Source organism: Hippoglossus stenolepis, chromosome 3 (genome assembly GCF_022539355.2).
Source record: "Hippoglossus stenolepis isolate QCI-W04-F060 chromosome 3, HSTE1.2, whole genome shotgun sequence".
Classification (NCBI taxonomy): Eukaryota; Metazoa; Chordata; class Actinopteri; order Pleuronectiformes; family Pleuronectidae; genus Hippoglossus; species Hippoglossus stenolepis.
In genome coordinates, this window is record NC_061485.1 from 3,560,083 (window position 1) to 3,579,553 (window position 19,471).

Consider the following 19,471-nt stretch of genomic DNA (forward strand, 5'->3'; position numbering starts at 1 on the left):
CAGTTTCCTTTGTGTATTTGGGTTTTGGGATTTGTCTTCGTCTGCTCTTTGAGTTCTTCATTACCTGATTTTCAAACTTCTTTCCTTCTGTGTCTCAGAATCCTTTTATTTCACTTTCTTCTACATTTATTTATCACTGCATTCACATAATTCTGAGCAAATCAGCTAAAGTTGCAAATTGTCGCTGTTACATTTGAGGTTTCACTGTCAGTGACTCCATCAGGTTGAAGATGTTCCTCCAGTGACGGGTTCCGCATCAATCAAAGTAATAGTACTGAATGAAGATGGAATTCAGGCCTCTGAAGACGGGACAGAAGTTGTAGATGAGCGCGCTCTCTTCCTCCTCCTGACTCGGGAAACGATGGCTGCTCTTCCTGGCTGGAAGGGAAGTGAGAGAGGAAGTGAAAAGGCAGAACGTGGTGATGAGTATTTATTTGACTTCAGCAGCTGCTCCTTTATGTTTGGGAACAGTTTGGAGCTTTTGTGCAACGATGACTTGAACAAAACTTCAAATGAAGGAGTCACATGACGACTGAGTTACAGCCGAACACATGTAGAGTGTGAATCACTCTGAACAGTTTGGTGTGGATCTGAATGAGATTATTTACATCTGGATCACTAATGTCTAAGCACTATGGTGATGTTGCAATGTCCAAACCATATACCCACCAATTTTTGTTGTACCACAATAATAATAATACCACAACTCCATAAAAAACACATCAAATTCATATTTATATCTGTCAACGAAGGGAAAGACAGTGAGAAATGGAAGAACTCACAGACCTATCCTTCAGGATAAAGTCTGAAACCCACTGACAGAGGCAGTAAAGCCTGCAGAGATCCCACGTGTTACCTTCAGAGACGAAGAAGCTGGAAGTGTAGAAGGAAGCTCTTATTGCAGCGGCGGAGTGAACCATCCCCGGTTTGTCCATCCACTCAAAGGGGGTTTTCTCCGGATGCCACTGAAGTCCATAAAATGGATACTGGTAGGCTGGAAACGACCAGAGACACTGTCAGCAGACCACAACTCACATGACAGTCAGTGGAGAAAGAAATGAGAAATGTGATCGCTGCCCTCGTCAGTTAATCTGTTCCATCATTTCTACATCACAATCAAGATCAGTAGAGTAAGAATGTTGAAATGATTGTGTTATTGTTGATCCTCTGAAAACAAATTGTTATTTCTTATCAGACGATCGTCTCTAGATCTTCTAGAACTCGATGTGGAGTTTGTGTCATTCGAGCTGTTTTCCGACATGACACCGATTCATTTCCTCTGACCTTCGTGCTCACGGTCATTTTACAGCAAACTACACTCAGATTTCCGTGTCCAGGAAGGAAAGGTACCTTCGATAGTGGAGATGAATTCTTGCTTCCCATCGTGGTTCGTCGTCAGGGCCTTGAAAAAATTATTCAGCCTGGGATTCCCGTTGAAGGCCTGAAATCCAAAGAGTTAAAAATCAATCAAAAACCTTGGACGTCAGAACTAGTAGTTTATCACTCAGGCAACAACTTGAATTACAGTTGAGAAATTTTGAGAAATCCCCAAGATATTAAATCACTGTACATGATAAATTGAATTTAATTGCTGCAAAATTAGTCTCAACAGTGGCGTGGTGGCCAAGTGGTAAGGCGTTGGTCTCGTAAACCAAAGATCATGGGTTCAATCCCCATCCACGCCTTTTGTGTTTGTATACTCTGCATTGTCTCATGGTAAAAACAGCATGTGTTTCAGTCCTTCTTTGTTTTAGAAGAGCTGATACCACAACTTCATGAGCTAGAGAAGGTGAGATTTACACTGTCAGGTTGTTCTAAGCAAAAGGATGAAGAGACAAAAGTGGAAAACCAGTAAATGACCAGTAGGAAATACCTCGAGGGACAGACTCCACTTGTGGAAGTGGGGGGCGATGTTTTCCTCGGTCAGAGACCTCAGCACATCTTTGGGGAAACTCTGAAACAGACGGCTGGAATGGGCCACTGTAGGACGGACACAGATTTGTGGTGAGGCAGGAGGATCTGTTATGTTGGGACATGGTTATTTGTGTACTACACTTCGGCCTACATGGGTAGTCAAAAGCCTGAAGCCGCAGAGAAAGGAACTCAGTCTCCCAAGGCCCTCCAGTACGTCACACAGAGGTGTGAAAACCACCCAGGGACACAGGTTTCAACTCCTATTGGTCACTTTGGGCCCCATGACCTGTGAGGTCACCGGGCCAATATAAGGCCTGTTCCCCCTTTCTTCTATCTCTTTCTACAATCCCTTCCGAGAGGGGAAGGCTGACCAGTCTCTTTCCATCCAACTCTTCGAGAGGAGCTCAAAGGTGCAGCTTCCAGCTCATCTCACCAAGGAAACTTCCTCGCAAGCTCTACCAACGGCCTAGCAGCGACGCGATGTCCTGCAGGAGAACTTCAACCAGCAACTGAGCTGCACAGCTCAACAGAATCACTAAGGCAGGAGCCACAAACCAGCAAGACGACTTCACAAAACTGCGAACTGCACAGCAACTCTTTTTTCCCTTTCCATGGAAGAGTAACACAACTGGGCTTAATAATTATACTAGGCTAAGCAAAGACTGTTTATTCGATTCTGTGTGATGTTTATAAGTTTGATTTGTGGGCTTGTGATATACGCATATCTCTTCACCTAATTACCTCTGAGCCCCGCTACATGTCGTAAACATTCCAATAGGGGGGGAAGGGTGTTATCTTCAAAGTGGCCAGCCGCCATTTTGGAAGCACACAGACACACAGACACACACACATGTATACTCATATACACATCTTTGTTTACACCGTTAGTAAATTGTGTTTTTATACTTTATTATATTCATAATAAATGTTTTCCTTTCACAAATATTTTTTCAATAATGTTGCATTAGTGAATTTTGCCAACCTCTACACTGTCAAGAACTCCATATCCTTCAACTTAACTAACTATCTATATGGTAATTTTGGTTATAGTTATTAATTTAATTGTTAATCAGAGTTCCAAATTTGTAGTTAGAACTTTTATGAGACTTAATCAATAAATTGGCTATCTTTTCCCTTCCTTTGAAGGGTGGTGCCCCGAGGTAACTTTAATCAATTAAAGTTATTATTTAATATTAATAATAAAATATTTATATTTTATATTTTATTTTGATAACCAAATTTATTGAATGCCGAAAGGCGCACCATTTTATGGTATCCCGTTTAATGCATTATTGCACGACAGTTAAATACTGGACTCTAACATCATTGGACATTATTACTGGAGTCAGTGAGTGACGGCCAAGGTTCCTTCAACTTAATGTAATCACGTGTGGAGTTCAATGTCACAACTGTAGCTGCGGAAAACTTAGTAGAACGGAAAATTTAACTTTTATATTGATTATAGCTCTAACTGTGAAGGTGTGTCTCATTTGCATTGGCTCCGCCCACATCGTACAACACCAAACACCATGAGTGAGGAGGCTTGGGATAGAACACAATAACATTTTGATTCCAGGACTTCATCAGGATAATTTGCTCTTACAGATAATTTTCCAGCAGGATTCCTATAAAAGGAATCCTACACTAACTGTCTGAAGTAAAACCTTCAATACCGTCAAGATCTCCTCCAAGGAAACTGTGTGGTAAAAAGTGTTGTAGTTGAAGAACCTTAAACTCTATCAATAGAAGTTATGTAATTGAAAAATATTAACAGTATATGTTGTGTGAGAAGTTGAGATTTCCAAGTATGTTTAATTACTATTGAGCTTTTTCTGGGTTCAGTCTTTCAAACCCTTTTGTTGTTGGACCTGTGTATGTAAAGGTACACAGAAATTATAAACACATGGGCATAGTGGCCAAGTGGAAAGGTGTTGCTCCTGTAAACCAAACATCATGGGTTCAATCCCCGATCATCCTTTTAAATTAGATGACTTTACAAGATAACTGTGAAGAAAAGTAGAACTTCCTATAAAAGGAACCCTGCATCTTCCCACAGCCTTTAAAATGTGTTTCCATCAAATAATCAGTAAGAAAAAAGATGAGGTCATTTTCAAACATGTTTAACTAACAGGGGAACTGTCCAAGGTGTTGGTCTTCTATTCTCAAGATCATGGGTTCAATTCTCACCCATGGCTTTGACTTGTGTTTAGCTCATAGTATTACTTACAAGTGAAAAGTCTTAAAAATCAAGGCATTGACTTCACGAAGGACGTGTGAAGCCCCTCGTGTTGGAGAAGAGAAGAAACCCTTCATGATGTGAGGCTGCTCAAAGAGAGCAGAGGACAGGGAACATTACTTGGTGTGAAGTTGAGCGGCAGAGCCACACCCTTGGTGTCAGTGCGCGTGAGCAGGTGTTCCTTCGCTGTTAAGACAGTCAGCTGCTGGAAGCCCTGACAAGTTCCCAAGATGGGGAAGTAGTCCGAAGCATCATTGGCCTGCAGGAGGAGAGCGGGAGGTGATTGGGAGGAGAGAGGGAGGTGGGGTGACATTTTAAACCTTTCATGATGATTTGATGCTGGCAGTTTTATCCTTTATTTATAAAGTTCTTTTTAACTTCAATCTCACACTGTTCAACATATTCACACAAGGGATCTTCGCACTGCAGCAACATTTTGCCTTCTTATAATGTTCTAAAGACCAGAGTCCTGTTCTGTGAAGCAGGTTTAATTTTTTATTTATTACGTGGATTATCAGGTTACAAGTTTGTCAAATAAATGTGGCAGAATATATGGGAAAGGAATGAGAGCTCTAAGTTTGCAATGCAAGAAACAGTGGAAAAAGCTAAATGCAACTTTGCATTGCAAAAGCAAGGATTAACTGATGATAACTGGGTTGAGGCTCTGATTGGAATCCTCACCACAAAGGAAGGAAGTCACTTCGTCTGGAGTCAAATCAGTTAAACAAATTTGATTGGTTTACCCTCAGAGCCAAGTTGTAAAAAATACCGGAGGTTCGTCTGTAGGGCGACACCAGCAGATTTGAAACTCCTCCCGGCAGCAACAACCTGCAGGGAGACCGGGTTCGACATTTATCCTGAACAGATCCTCAGCAGATGATGTCACTCTGAGACACTTCACATGTGTCTAAACACGATTTATGAAGATTTCACATTAGACATAACAATGAGGAGCATCTGCAGACATACGGAGAGCAGAGCAGTGGTTAACTCACCCGTTGATTGAGTTGAATATCTTGGTATATTCTTCTTCTGGGAGATTTAATCTGATGGAGAACAAAAGTTGAAAAACAAATTAATGCCAAAAACCAAATAACCATCAAAGACAATTCAAACCCTAACGAATCAATGTGGATTTGAAGCAGCAGCTGTAAGAAGGTTTGTAATCTCAACATGTAGAGGAAACCCAGGACACACAAGTTGTCTATCAGCATATATATTTAAAGTTTTTTTCGAGTGCATAAACACTAAAATCAAAAGTATTACACAATTATCAAAACCTTACACTCAAGGAGCAAAACATGGGCCCAGATCTGCACCACTATAAGCACAATGTCAGTTTCACACTTTTTGCAAAACAATACACACAGTGATTTGCAAAACACTAAACACACTTGTATACATTGGACACAGAAGTATATCAAGATGTCACTTCCTTGCAATTCCAAAGCACTGATTGTCAAATTACCCCCCCGTTGAGCCAATTGGTTCAACACAGCCATCAGGTTGTTCACCTGTCTTCAACCAAAATGGAAGGAGTCAGAAGAAGAAGAAGAGTGAGGGTGAGAGGGGGAATCCACGGAGGAGGAGAAGGAGGAAGAGGAAGAGGAAGAAGAAGACATGAAGCAGGAGGAGAACGTGCTCAAAGAAGAAGAGGACCAAATTTATCAAATGAAATTCGCGCAGCACTAGTTGACCATGTCGTGAACCACAGATTGATGCTGGGGGAGGCTGGACTAAGAGTTCAGATCTTAGCAGACATACAGTGAAATCTGTCATTGGGACCTGAAGTGGAAACATAATCTTCTGTTTGTCTGATATTTGCTGAGCTTACAGTGTCATGCACACTAGTGTAGTAGCATGAAAACTGGGACATGTTTTGTTGTGATTCTCCATGTTGACATGTTGACTGATTTGGGAATATGGAGAGAAATGAATTATAATTTCATCAGTCTGCAGCATTGGTCTTGTGTAGTGTTTGATGAATTTATTGTATATTTGCACTTTCTCTGTGTACTTCACTTACAGTACTCTAATCACTGAGAAGTAGAATTGCTAAAAGTGTTTTAGGTTCGCAACAGCAGTGTGTAACTCTTTAAATATTTATCCAGAAGGATTCCCATCAAGGGAAACCCACCTGATTGTTGCAAAAAATGAAATACAAACTCATATACATGTAGATGAAGAATTAGGAAAATAAATCATCTTAAATTATACTCCATCATCAAGTATAAGAACCTAAAGATGTCAAATTGCAATAGTACTCAAACCAAGCCCTGTGCTTATAATATAACACACAATATGATTTTATCAGTCTAACTTCAGGTTTAACATCAGATATGAAGACAGTTCACTTCTTACTGATGTAAATCCCCATTGTTGTTATCACAGAATCAATAACCAGCTCAAAATAAACCTCTGCTCTCCTCAGACATCACTTCTTTTATCTGGGTCATAAAAGTTCTCCAGTCTTAATCTTGAGTTGTTGATATTTGGATCAGCTGTTTTTTTTTATTCTACTTTTCACTTTGTTGAATATACAAAGAGTGAAGTCATAAATCAGATTGGTGAGTTGTCCTACCTGACAGGTACGACCCTGGCCCCGGCTGCCTCCAGGTATTTCACATAGCAAGCAGGGATGTAGGAATAGCCCTTGTAGCCTGTTCTCTTTACGGGTTTCATCCGCCAACACCCCTACAGAGGACAGGAGACAGTTAACGCACGAACACAACTATCACAGAGATATGATATATACATAGAGGCGTTGATGCAGAAGGAAGAGAGAGACCAGGATCACTTGTGCAGCATCAGGTATCAGCTCTGACTAGTTAGAATTAAAATAATAAAAGAGCAAAGATGCTGTTGATTATTAATGATAGCAGCAACAATTAATGTAATAGTTAAATAATAATGAGTATTATTGTTAATAATAATAGTAATAATGATAATAATAGTTGTTATCCTGCAGCTTTGGAGTCGGAAACACCTGCAAAGAGAGAGAGAGAGAGACTGAAGCAACAGCTTTTTCTAGGAATTTGGAAATGAAGGGCAGGTTTTAATTAGCTCTGGATCAAGAGTGTAGTACTTCCATGTGTGTGTGTGTGTGTGTGTGTGTGTGTGTTTATTAATTAAATTAGGACATTATAGTAAGATAGTAACTCACACACTCACCTTCTCTCGAACACTCTCCATGTTAAATTACATAAGAACCAACAGAATCCACCACCGCTACCAACACACAGACGCACTTGAAGCCGAGTCTTACCGATGATGGGTCGGCTGTTGAGAGGCTGGTTCATTGCGCCGCACCAGAGGGAAACGTGCAGAGCCGCGAGCAGAGCTGCAGCACAACCAAGAATAACCACCGCAGCTGGAACAGGATGTGTAGATGAAGACTTAGGAAAATAGATCATCTTAAATTATACTCCATTATTAGGTATAAGAACCTAAAGATGTCAATTTGCAATAGTACTCAAACCAAACCCCGTGCTTATAATACAACACACAAAATGAGGTTATCAGTCTAACTTCAGGTTTAACATCAGATATGAAGACAGTTCACTGCTTACTGATGTAAATCCCCATTGATGTTATTGCCAAATCAATAACCAGCTCAAAATAAATCTCTGCTCTCTTCAGACATCACTTCTTTTATTGAGTGATCTTCTTGGGAAAAAAGTTTCCAACCTTAACCTCCCCATTAGGACGGGTGAGATGCAGGGACCGAGACCCGAGCCCGGATCGTCTCAGCGCTGCGATCTATCTGGTGAGGATCTGAGATTTCAAGTGTATTTTTATTTATTATTTTTTACCAGCAAACATAGTGTTACGGAGAAGTTGGTCTAAGAGGATTGGATCCTCCAGACGGGTAAAGCCCCTGATCTTTAACCAAGGGTTTAGAATAAACCTGGAAGGTAGACTGACGAGGTACCTTAAAAAATGACTCTGTTAAATAACACAACCACAGAGAGGACATAATACTGAGTTGTATTTGCATTGTGTGAAACAAGTCTCTAAAAGCGCGCTATGTAGAGAACTTCTTTAAGGCACTATGATTCATGTTGGTCAGGCCGGATATTTGAAAGTGTATTAAAAAAAAAAAAAAGAAAAGAGATGAATTGAGAAATTACCAGAGACCAAGTAATTAAAAGGAAATTACTATTGGTAATATTATGTAGGGGGTATTACATTATTTTGAGGATGTTGTTGTGCCATAATGCATCAAACGTGATACCATGAAATGGTGTGCCTTTCGGCATTCAATCAATTTGGTTATCAAAATAAAAATATTAAATATTTTATTATTAATATTAAATAATAACTTTAATTGATTAAAGTTACCTCGGGGCACCACCCTTCAAAGGAAGGGAAGAGATAGCCAATTTATTGATTAAGTCTCATAAAGGTACTAACTACAAATTTGGAACTCTGATTTACAATTAACTTAATAACTATAACCAAAATTACCATCTAGATAGTTAGCTAAGTTGAAGGATATGGAGTTCTTGACAGTGTAGAGGTTGGCAAAATTCACTTATGCAACATTAATGAAAAAAACATTTGTGAAAGGAAAACATTTATTATGAATATAATAAAGTATAAAAACACAAATTACTAATGGTCTAATTGCTAAACAAAGATAGGCAGGTGAGTCTACATGTGTGTGTGTGTCTGTGTGTCTGTTTGCTTCCAAAACGGCAGTTGGCCAAAGAGACAACACCCTTCCCCCACCTATTGGAATGCTTACGACCTGTAGAGCTAATGAGGTGAAGAGTTATGCGTGTGTCTGTGTGTGTGTGTGCCAAATTAGAGAAAGTTACTAGTTTGGATGCAACGAAAGACTGTGAAGAGCATAACAGACTAACATTACTTTCTCAATAACTTGTACCCAAAATATCACAACACCACAAATCAAACTTATAAACGTCCCACAGAATCGAATAAACAGTCTTGCTTAGCCTAGTATAATTATTAAGCCCAGTTGTGTTACCCGTTTGTGGAAAGGGAGAAAAGGAAGTTGCTGTGTGCGACAGTCCTGTGAAGTCTTCTGGCTGGCTGTGGCTTCTGCCTTAGTGGTTCTGTTGAGCTGTGTAGCTCAGTTGCTGGCTGAAGTTTGCAAGCAGGACATCGAGTCGCTGCTTGAAGGGTTGGTAGAGCTTGGAGTGCGAAGAGGTTTCCTTGGTGAGATGAGCTGGAAGCTGCACCTTTGTGCTCCTCTCGAAGAGTTGGATGGGAAGAGAAGATGTGAGCTGGAGAAGAGGCTCGACAGCCTTCTCTCCATGGAGGGAGTGTAGAAAGAGAGCAGAAGAGAGGCAGAAGGGGGGGAGAACAGGCCTTATATTTGCCCGGTGACCTCACAGGTCATGGGGTCCAGAGCGACCAATGGGAGTTGAAACCTGTGTCCCTGGGGGGGTTTGCACACTTCTGTGTGATGTTGATGGCCCCTGGGAGACTGAGTCCTTGAGGAACATGGAACATGGCTTCAGGCTTTTGACTGCACATGTGATACCGAAGTGTTGTCTCACAAAAAACAGGTCCCAACATCCCCCCTTCGTTCTCAGGATCGCACCTGACGTGGGTTCCTGAGGGCGAACTTCAACAGGTTTAGTCCAAAGCTGGAAAAGTCAATTTTCATTTCATTTGGATTGTAACATCTGGGCATTTGTGTATACTATATAGTTTGGCTAAGCAAGATTCAAATTAGACAAATAATTCAGATTACAATGACAGTACAATATGAATAACCTGTGCTCTTCACTAGGTTAGGGAGAAAAAGAAAAAAAAATAAGACATTGTAAATTGTAAGATAAGATGCAGAGAGAGTGGCACATACAATGATAAGGTCATTTTTGGAATGTCCAAGAGTTTTGTTCACTCATTGGATCCTACACAATGTAGTACTCAGTCTGATCTGTTAGACTTAAAGGGGACATAGCATGCAAATTCCACTTTGTTAGTGCTTCTACAGGTTAATGTGGGTATCTGGCATGTCTACCAACCCAAAAACTCTGGGGAAAAAACACTCGCGCGTTTTGTTATAGTTCCTCTAAGTCAGAAACGTCATGCTTGAGCGACTCGATTGCGCTTCCTGGGTATTGTGTCGTAACAATACACTGGAAGTCTCCCTACATAGTCTTGGCCCACCCCCGTCCCGTCCCGTCCCGTCCCCCCACACTCGTTACTTCCGGGTTTACACGGAGGCTGCGAGGCAGCGCAGCGCCGTTCCCAAGCACGCAGCCGGGCTGTTCACACGGGACGAGCATTTCTCCGCTGGTCAGCCCGCGATTCACTCACATGTGGCATTTGTCTGGATCGTTGGGACTGGGAGGCTGCAGCAGCTGCTCGGGAGCGACCGCTCGCTCTCCCGTGCGTGAGCTGGAATTTGTGTCAGCGCTACACAGCCAACAGTGTGGAGGACTTCCGCAGTGTTCAGCGCTACTGTAACCCCCGAACCCCGACATTCAACGGGTACAACAACAAGCGGAGAAAGCAGAATCGCGGGCTGACCTTATATATACAGTCTATGGGGCTGACCAGCGCGAGAAATGCTCGTCCCGTGTGAACAGCCAGGCGGCTGGCGCTTGCAAGCGGCGCTGCGCGGTCTTCCACACTGCCAGCTGTGTGGAAGACTTCCGCAGTGTTCAGCTCTACTGTATGCCGGGTTACAGTAGTTCCGCCGGGTTACAGTAGTTCCGCCGGTTACAGTAGTTCCGCCGGTTACAGTAGTTACCCGGGTACACCGGACGGAAGTGCCGCGGAGGCAGCGCAGCGCCGTTCTCCAGCGCGCAGCCGCCTGGCTGTTCACCGGGACGAGCATTTCTCCGCTGGTCAGCCCCATAGACTGTAATATAAGGTCAGCCCGCGATTCTGCTTTCTTCGCTTGTTGTTGTACCCGTTGAATGTCGGGGTTCGGGGTAAATGATGGTCTTCATAGCCCCCCACCTCTCTTTCTCTCTCTGTCTGTCTGTCTGCTTGTGTGCTTGTAGTGGATGGGCAGAGGGGGACATTTAATTATGTGATTGGGAAAATTAAAACTCCAGGACAACAAGGGGAATACAAAGTATGGGATGCATATTTGATAATTTATATCATATAAAATATGTAATTTATATCGTTTAAAATCATGGGGGGAGAGGGGGAGGGGGGAGCTGGCTCATTAGCATTTAAAGGAACAGGCAGTCAAAACAGGTCGCTCTGTGGAGGGCTGTTTTATACAGGGTAAAAAGGGTGCTGTTTTAAATGATCCTTGTGGTATTTTGACCAAAGTATGTTACAGACATTTCATTAAGACCCCAAGGAACCATATCAACTTGTGGTAAAATGGGCATGCTATGTCCCCTTTAACAATTTTAATCTTCAGCAGGTTTTTCTGCGGAAGGTTGTCATAATTTTTCAAAGTCTCAAAATCCAAATGACTGTATCATTGTTTCTGTAAGAATATGCTAATGTCCTAACATGTGTGGTATGGACTTCATTATCATGTAATGGAAAGTAGTCTGTTGATCTGGGAGGTGGGAAGTGCTGCCTGTCTGACATGACTGTGGTGACTGCTCACGAGAGGTGTGACCTTCACGTGAGTCAGAAGTCAACGATTTGAATGCACAGCGATGTGCCCCTCCCCCCGGCTTGTTGTTGACGTGCAGTTTCCTTTGTGTATTTGGGTTTTGGGATTTGTCTTTGTCTGCTCTTTGAGTTCATTACCTGATTTTCAAACTTCTTTCCTTCTATGTCTCAGAATCCTTTTATTTCACTTTCTTCTACATTTATTTATCACTGCATTCACATAATTCTGAGCAAATCAGCTAAAGTTGCAAATTGTCGCTGTTACATTTGAGGTTTCACTGTCAGTGACTCCATCAGGTTGAAGATGTTCCTCCAGTGACGGGTTCCGCATCAATCAAAGTAATAGTACTGAATGAAGATGGACTTCATCCTCCCATTCAGATTTAAACTGGTCGTCCACATCACAACAATTAGTTTTTGTTGTAATTCACATGTTGCGTCAAAGCAAATGATTTGTTTAAAAGAGGAAGAAACAGAAAAAGACCACAGTTGAAATCTGAATCCAGGATCAGAAGCCAGAAAACTGAACCCTCCGGCAAAGAGTGAAGTCATAAATCTGATTTCTGAGTTGTCCTACCTGACAGGTATGACTCTGGCCCCGGCTGCCTCCAGGTATTTCACATAGGAAGCAGGGATGTAGGAAAAGCCCCTTGTAGCCTTTTACTGCTGAGTTGGACTTTTGGATGTCCTGTTTTTTTTCGCCCGAAACTGTGGAAACTGTGACGGGAAGAGCTCATGACCCAAAGCCAACACCTCATCCCTCAAACCTGGAGGTGGCTCTGCAGTGAAGCTGCTGCTTACTGATGGTTTCACAGGGTGAATGCAGAGATATACAGGAGCTTTACGAGAGCTCGGATTGAGTCAAAGAACGTTTAAGTCATTCGAGAACATTTTGTTTTTCATTAGTATAAAAACTGTGATCATACGAATGTCAACGTCAACTTTACTTATATCACATATTTAAAACCACTCGGTTGACCAAAGTGCTTTACAAACTAAAAGGTATAACAAGAAAACAACAATACGCAATATATCATAATAATAATAATATTAAATCTGCCGGGATAATAACGTTTTCAACTTGAAAATAAGGCCAAAGAGAAGAGGTGCGTCTTTAACCACGATGACCTTGAAATACCTTGGTGGACAGACTCCACTTGTGGAAGTTGGAGGTGATGTTTTCCTCGGTCAGAGACCTCAGCACATCTTTGGGGAAACTCCGAAACAGACGGCTGGAATGTACCTCTGTAGGACGGACACAGATTAGTGGTGAGGCAGGAGGATCTGTTAAATACTGGACTCTAACATCATTGGACATTATGACTGGAGTCAGTGAGTGACGGCCAAGGTTCCTTCAGCTTAATGTAATCACGTGTGGAGTTCAATGTCACAGCTGTAGCTGCGGAAAACTTAGTAGAACTGAAAATTAAACTTTTATATTGATTATAGCTCTAAGAGTGAAGGTGTGTCTCATTTGCATTGGCTCCGCCCACATCATACAACACTAAACACCATGAGTGAGGAGGCTTGGGATAGAACACAATAACATTTTGATTCCAGGACTTCATCAGGATAATTTGCTCTTACAGATAATTTTCCAGGAGGATTCCTATAAAAGGAGTCCCACACTAACTGTCTCAAGTAAAACCTTCAATACCATCAAGATCTGCCATAAATACATCTATATTCCTAATCAATTATTTAAAAATTATGGATATTAAAGTGAAGTATGAGAAGTTGAGATATTCCCAAGTACTATTGAGCTTTTTTTGGGTTCAGTCTTTTAAACCTTTTCTAGCTGAGTCCTCGATCGATGTCGATTTTTAGACACAGAGACTGTAAACACACTTTGGCATAGTGGCCAAGTGGAAAGGCGTTGGTCTCATTAACCAAACATCATGGGTTCAATCCCTATTCGTGCCTTCATTGTGAATATGGTAATTATGCCTGATGGTTGCTATAGATTTGTAACAGCATGACACAGTTTAAATTCACTTATGGGTTCAATCCCCATTCATCGCTTTAAATTAGATGAATTTACAAGATAACTGTTCACATCATTCAACATTTTAGACGTACGTCGTCCCAGAGGACGTGTGAAGTAGATTCTGTTAGAGAAGGGAAGAAAAGAAGAACTTCATGATATGAGGTTGCTGAAGTAAGTTTAAAATTAGTATAAAAACTGTGATCATATGAATGTCAATGTCAACTTTATTTATATCACATATTTAAAACCACTCGGTTGACCAAAGTGCTTTACAAAGTAAAAGGTATAACAAGAAAACAACAATACGCAATATATCATAATAATAATAATATTAAATCTGCTGGGATAATAACGTTTTCAACTTGAAAATAAGGCCAAAGAGAAGAGGTGCGTCTTTAACCACGATGAGGATGAGGAGACCCCACAACAAGCAAGAACTGAGGTGGCTGCAGAGAAAACCGCTGATGTCAGTGGTTTAAAAAGATCAGGACCTCCTTAACTAGACTTGCCTCAAATTATTAAATATCATGATTTTGGTTGACTTAATGTGACTCAAATTAACCAGGAGACGTTCAGATTGTTTAACGATTCATCTGTAGAATTCTTGATTTCTCCTTTTGGTTGAAAGACATCGTTACAAAATGAAACTTCAAAAACCAAATCCCATGTTCCCCTGTGGGCGTCAGGAATAAAATGCTGCATGTCTCATAAATACTGGTGGATGTGTAACTTGTGATCAGAGATTATTTTACACTTAGAAAATCGTATATGGGGATATTGTGGTGAGAATGAATTCCCTTCCATACCTTTACACAATGGCTTTAACACACAGGGTAACTGTAAATACAATGTAATCATAATTAGAGACTTGTGGAGACAGGCGTGGTGGCCAAGTGGTAAGGCGTTGGTCTCGTAAACCAAAGATCATGGGTTCAATTCCCATCCATGCCTTTAAATGGGTGTTACTGTGGTTTCCTTGAATGCACTCAGATCCAAACCTCCTCACCACATTCTGAACAGTGTGAACTCAGGTGCATCTTGGACGACCTCATATTTCATGTTGATTTGTTTCTGATCATGATATCAACATCATGACCTTCATTAAAATGCTCAAATCTTTCTTCTCCTCTTTCGCTCGTGCAGACACACAGACTGATCAGTGGTGACCAAAATACTGTCGATTCATTGTTTGATTCCATAACGTGGTGGCCAAGTGGAAAGGCGTTGGTCTCGTAAACCAAAGATCATGGGTTTGATCCCCATCCATGCCTTCGAAAAGTGGAACATCCACATAAATTCGACATTCTGATCTTGGGAAAAGCTTCTGTCACATTAACCTTTGTTTAGGTTACAAGAGAAATACTTTGCCCCGATACCACAACTACATGAGCTAGAAAAGGAAAACCAATAAGTGACCAGTAGGAAATACCTTGGTGGACAGACTCCACTTGTGGAAGTTGGAGGTGATGTTTTCCTCGGTCAGAGACCTCAGCACATCTTTGGGGAAACTCCGAAACAGACGGCTGGAATGTGCCTCTGTAGGACGGACACAGATTAGTGGTGAGGCAGGAGGATCTGTTAAATACTGGACTCTAACATCATTGGACATTATGACTGGAGTCAGTGAGTGACGGCCAAGGTTCCTTCAGCTTAATGTAATCACGTGTGGAGTTCAATGTCACAGCTGTAGCTGCGGAAAACTTAGTAGAACTGAAAATTAAACTTTTATATTGATTATAGCTCTAAGAGTGAAGGTGTGTCTCATTTGCATTGGCTCCGCCCACATCATACAACACTAAACACCATGAGTGAGGAGGCTTGGGATAGAACACAATAACATTTTGATTCCAGGACTTCATCAGGATAATTTGCTCTTACAGATAATTTTCCAGGAGGATTCCTATAAAAGGAATCCCACACTAACTGTCTCAAGTAAAACCTTCAATACCATCAAGATCTGCCATAAATACATCTATATTCCTAATCAATTATTTAAAAATTATGGATATTAAAGTGAAGTATGAGAAGTTGAGATATTCCCAAGTACTATTGAGCTTTTTTTGGGTTCAGTCTTTTAAACCTTTTCTTGCTGAGTCCTCGATCGATGTCGATTTTTAGACACAGAGACTGTAAACACACTTTGGCATAGTGGCCAAGTGGAAAGGCGTTGGTCTCATTAACCAAACATCATGGGTTCAATCCCTATTCGTGCCTTCATTGTGAATATGGTAATTATGCCTGATGGTTGCTATAGATTTGTAACAGTATGACACAGTTTAAATTCACTTATGGGTTCAATCCCCATTCATCGCTTTAAATTAGATGAATTTACAAGATAACTGTTCACATCATTCAACATTTTAGACGTACGTCGTCCCAGAGGACGTGTGAAGTAGATTCTGTTAGAGAAGGGAAGAAAAGAAGAACTTCATGATATGAGGTTGCTGAAGTAAGTTTAAAATTAGTATAAAAACTGTGATCATATGAATGTCAATGTCAACTTTATTTATATCACATATTTAAAACCACTCGGTTGACCAAAGTGCTTTACAAAGTAAAAGGTATAACAAGAAAACAACAATACGCAATATATCATAATAATAATAATATTAAATCTGCTGGGATAATAACGTTTTCAACTTGAAAATAAGGCCAAAGAGAAGAGGTGCGTCTTTAACCACGATGAGGATGAGGAGACCCCACAACAAGCAAGAACTGAGGTGGCTGCAGAGAAAACCGCTGATGTCAGTGGTTTAAAAAGATCAGGACCTCCTTAACTAGACTTGCCTCAAATTATTAAATATCATGATTTTGGTTGACTTAATGTGACTCAAATTAACCAGGAGACGTTCAGATTGTTTAACGATTCATCTGTAGAATTCTTGATTTCTCCTTTTGGTTGAAGGACATCGTTACAAAATGAAACTTCAAAAACCGAATCCCATGTTCCCCTGTGGGCGTCAGGAATAAAATGCTGCATGTCTCATAAATACTGGTGGATGTGTAACTTGTGATCAGAGATTATTTTACACTTAGAAAATCGTATATGGGGATATTGTGGTGAGAATGAATTCCCTTCCATACCTTTACACAATGGCTTTAACACACAGGGTAACTGTAAATACAATGTAATCATAATTAGAGACTTGTGGAGACAGGCGTGGTGGCCAAGTGGTAAGGCGTTGGTCTCGTAAACCAAAGATCATGGGTTCAATTCCCATCCATGCCTTTAAATGGGTGTTACTGTGGTTTCCTTGAATGCACTCAGATCCAAACCTCCTCACCACATTCTGAACGTGTAAAGTGTGAACTCAGGTGCATCTTGGACGACCTCATATTTCATGTTGATTTGTTTCTGATCATGATATCAACATCATGACCTTCATTAAAATGCTCAAATCTTTCTTCTCCTCTTTCGCTCGTGCAGACACACACACTGATCAGTGGTGACCAAAAACTGTCGATTCATTGTTTGATTCCATAACGTGGTGGCCAAGTGGAAAGGCGTTGGTCTCGTAAACCAAAGATCATGGGTTTGATCCCCATCCATACCTTCGAAAAGTGGAACATCCACATAATTTCGACATTCTGATCTTGGGAAAAGCTTCTGTCACATTAACCTTTGTTTAGGTTACAAGAGAAATACTTTGCCCCGATACCACAACTACATGAGCTAGAAAAGGAAAACCAATAAGTGACCAGTAGGAAATACCTTGGTGGACAGACTCCACTTGTGGAAGTTGGAGGTGATGTTTTCCTCGGTCAGAGACCTCAGCACATCTTTGGGGAAACTCCAAACAGACGGCTGGAATGTGCCTCTGTAGGACGGACACAGATTAGTGGTGAGGCAGGAGGATCTGTTAAATACTGGACTCTAACATCATTGGACATTATGACTGGAGTCAGTGAGTGACGGCCAAGGTTCCTTCAGCTTAATGTAATCACGTGTGAGTTCAATGTCACAGCTGTAGCTGCGGAAAACTTAGTAGAACTGAAAATTAAACTTTTATATTGATTATAGCTCTAAGAGTGAAGGTGTGTCCCATTTGCATTGGCTCCGCCCACATCATACAACACTAAACACCATGAGTGAGGAGGCTTGGGATAGAACACAATAACATTTTGAATCCAGGACTTCATCAGGATAATTTGCTCTTACAGATAATTTTCCAGGAGGATTCCTATAAAAGGAATCCCACACTAACTGTCTCAAGTAAAACCTTCAGTACCGTCAACATCTGCCATAAATACATCTATATTCCTCATCAATTATTTAAAAATTATGGATATTAAAGTGAAGTATGAGAAGTTGAGATATTCCCAAGTACTATTGAGCTTTTTTTGGGTTCAGTCTTTTAAACCTTTTCTTGCTGAGTCCTCGATCGATGTCGATTTTTAGACACAGAGACTGTAAACACACTTTGGCATAGTGGCCAAGTGGAAAGGCGTTGGTCTCATTAACCAAACATCATGGGTTCAATCCCTATTCGTGCCTTCATTGTGAATATGGTAATTATGCCTGATGGTTGCTATAGATTTGTAACAGTATGACACAGTTTAAATTCACTTATGGGTTCAATCCCCATTCATCGCTTTAAATTAGATGAATTTACAAGATAACTGTTCACATCATTCAACATTTTAGACGTACGTCGTCCCAGAGGACGTGTGAAGTAGATTCTGTTAGAGAAGGGAAGAAAAGAAGAACTTCATGATATGAGGTTGCTGAAGTAAGTTTAAAATTAGTATAAAAACTGTGATCATATGAATGTCAATGTCAACTTTATTTATATCACATATTTAAAACCACTCGGTTGACCAAAGTGCTTTACAAAGTAAAAGGTATAACAAGAAAACAACAATACGCAATATATCATAATAATAATAATATTAAATCTGCTGGGATAATAACGTTTTCAACTTGAAAATAAGGCCAAAGAGAAGAGGTGCGTCTTTAACCACGATGAGGATGAGGAGACCCCACAACAAGCAAGAACTGAAGGTGGCTGCAGAGAAAACCGCTGATGTCAGTGGTTTAAAAAGGTCAGGACCTCCTTAACTACAAAAGACTTTCCTCAAATTATTAAATATGATGATTTTGGTTGACTTAATGTGACTCAAATTAACCAGGAGACGTTCAGATTGTTTAACGATTCATCTGTAGAATTCTTGATTTCTCCTTTTGGTTGAAGGACATCGTTACAAAATGAAACTTCAAAAACCAAATCCCATGTTCCCCTGTGGGCGTCAGGAATAAAATGCTGCATGTCTCATAAATACTGGTGGATGTGTAACTTGTGATCAGAGATTATTTTACACTTAGAAAATCGTATGTGGATATTGTGGTGAGAATGAATTCCCTTCCATACCTTTACACAATGGCTTTAACACACAGGGTAACTGTAAATACAATGTAATCATAATTAGAGACTTGTGGAGACAGGCGTGGTGGCCAAGTGGTAAGGCGTTGGTCTCGTAAACCAAAGATCATGGGTTCAATTCCCATCCATGCCTTTAAATGGGTGTTACTGTGGTTTCCTTGAATGCACTCAGATCCAAACCTCCTCAACCACATTCTCAACTTGTTTGGGCCAAACGTGTAACAGTGTGAACTCAGGTGCATCTTGGACAACCTCATATTTCTTGTTGATTTGTTTCTGATCATGATATCAACACCGATCACCACATAATGATCAATACCTTCATTAAAATGCTCAAATCTTTCTTCTCCTCTTTCGCTCGCGCCGACACACACACAATCACACACAACT

At 40.8% G+C, this 19,471-nt stretch overlaps 5 non-coding genes and 1 pseudogene across 5 annotated transcripts; 5 read left to right on the forward strand and 1 right to left on the reverse strand.

Annotated features, from left to right (window-relative positions):
- Positions 1 to 126: 126 nt before the first annotated feature.
- LOC118104950 lies at positions 127 to 7,449 on the reverse strand (annotated as a pseudogene).
- Positions 1,614 to 1,685, forward strand: trnat-cgu. Its single transcript has one exon. It is a non-coding gene; the product is annotated as a tRNA-Thr (tRNA).
- LOC118105544 lies at positions 6,232 to 6,287 on the forward strand. Its single transcript, XR_004695141.1, has one exon. It is a non-coding gene; the product is annotated as a U7 small nuclear RNA (small nuclear RNA).
- A 7,130-nt stretch (positions 7,450 to 14,579) lies between the features above and the next one.
- trnat-cgu lies at positions 14,580 to 14,651 on the forward strand. The gene has a single exon. It is a non-coding gene; the product is annotated as a tRNA-Thr (tRNA).
- A 2,206-nt stretch (positions 14,652 to 16,857) lies between these two features.
- On the forward strand, positions 16,858 to 16,929 carry trnat-cgu. The gene has a single exon. It is a non-coding gene; the product is annotated as a tRNA-Thr (tRNA).
- Positions 16,930 to 19,142: 2,213 nt separating this feature from the next.
- trnat-cgu lies at positions 19,143 to 19,214 on the forward strand. The gene has a single exon. It is a non-coding gene; the product is annotated as a tRNA-Thr (tRNA).
- Positions 19,215 to 19,471: the final 257 nt, after the last annotated feature.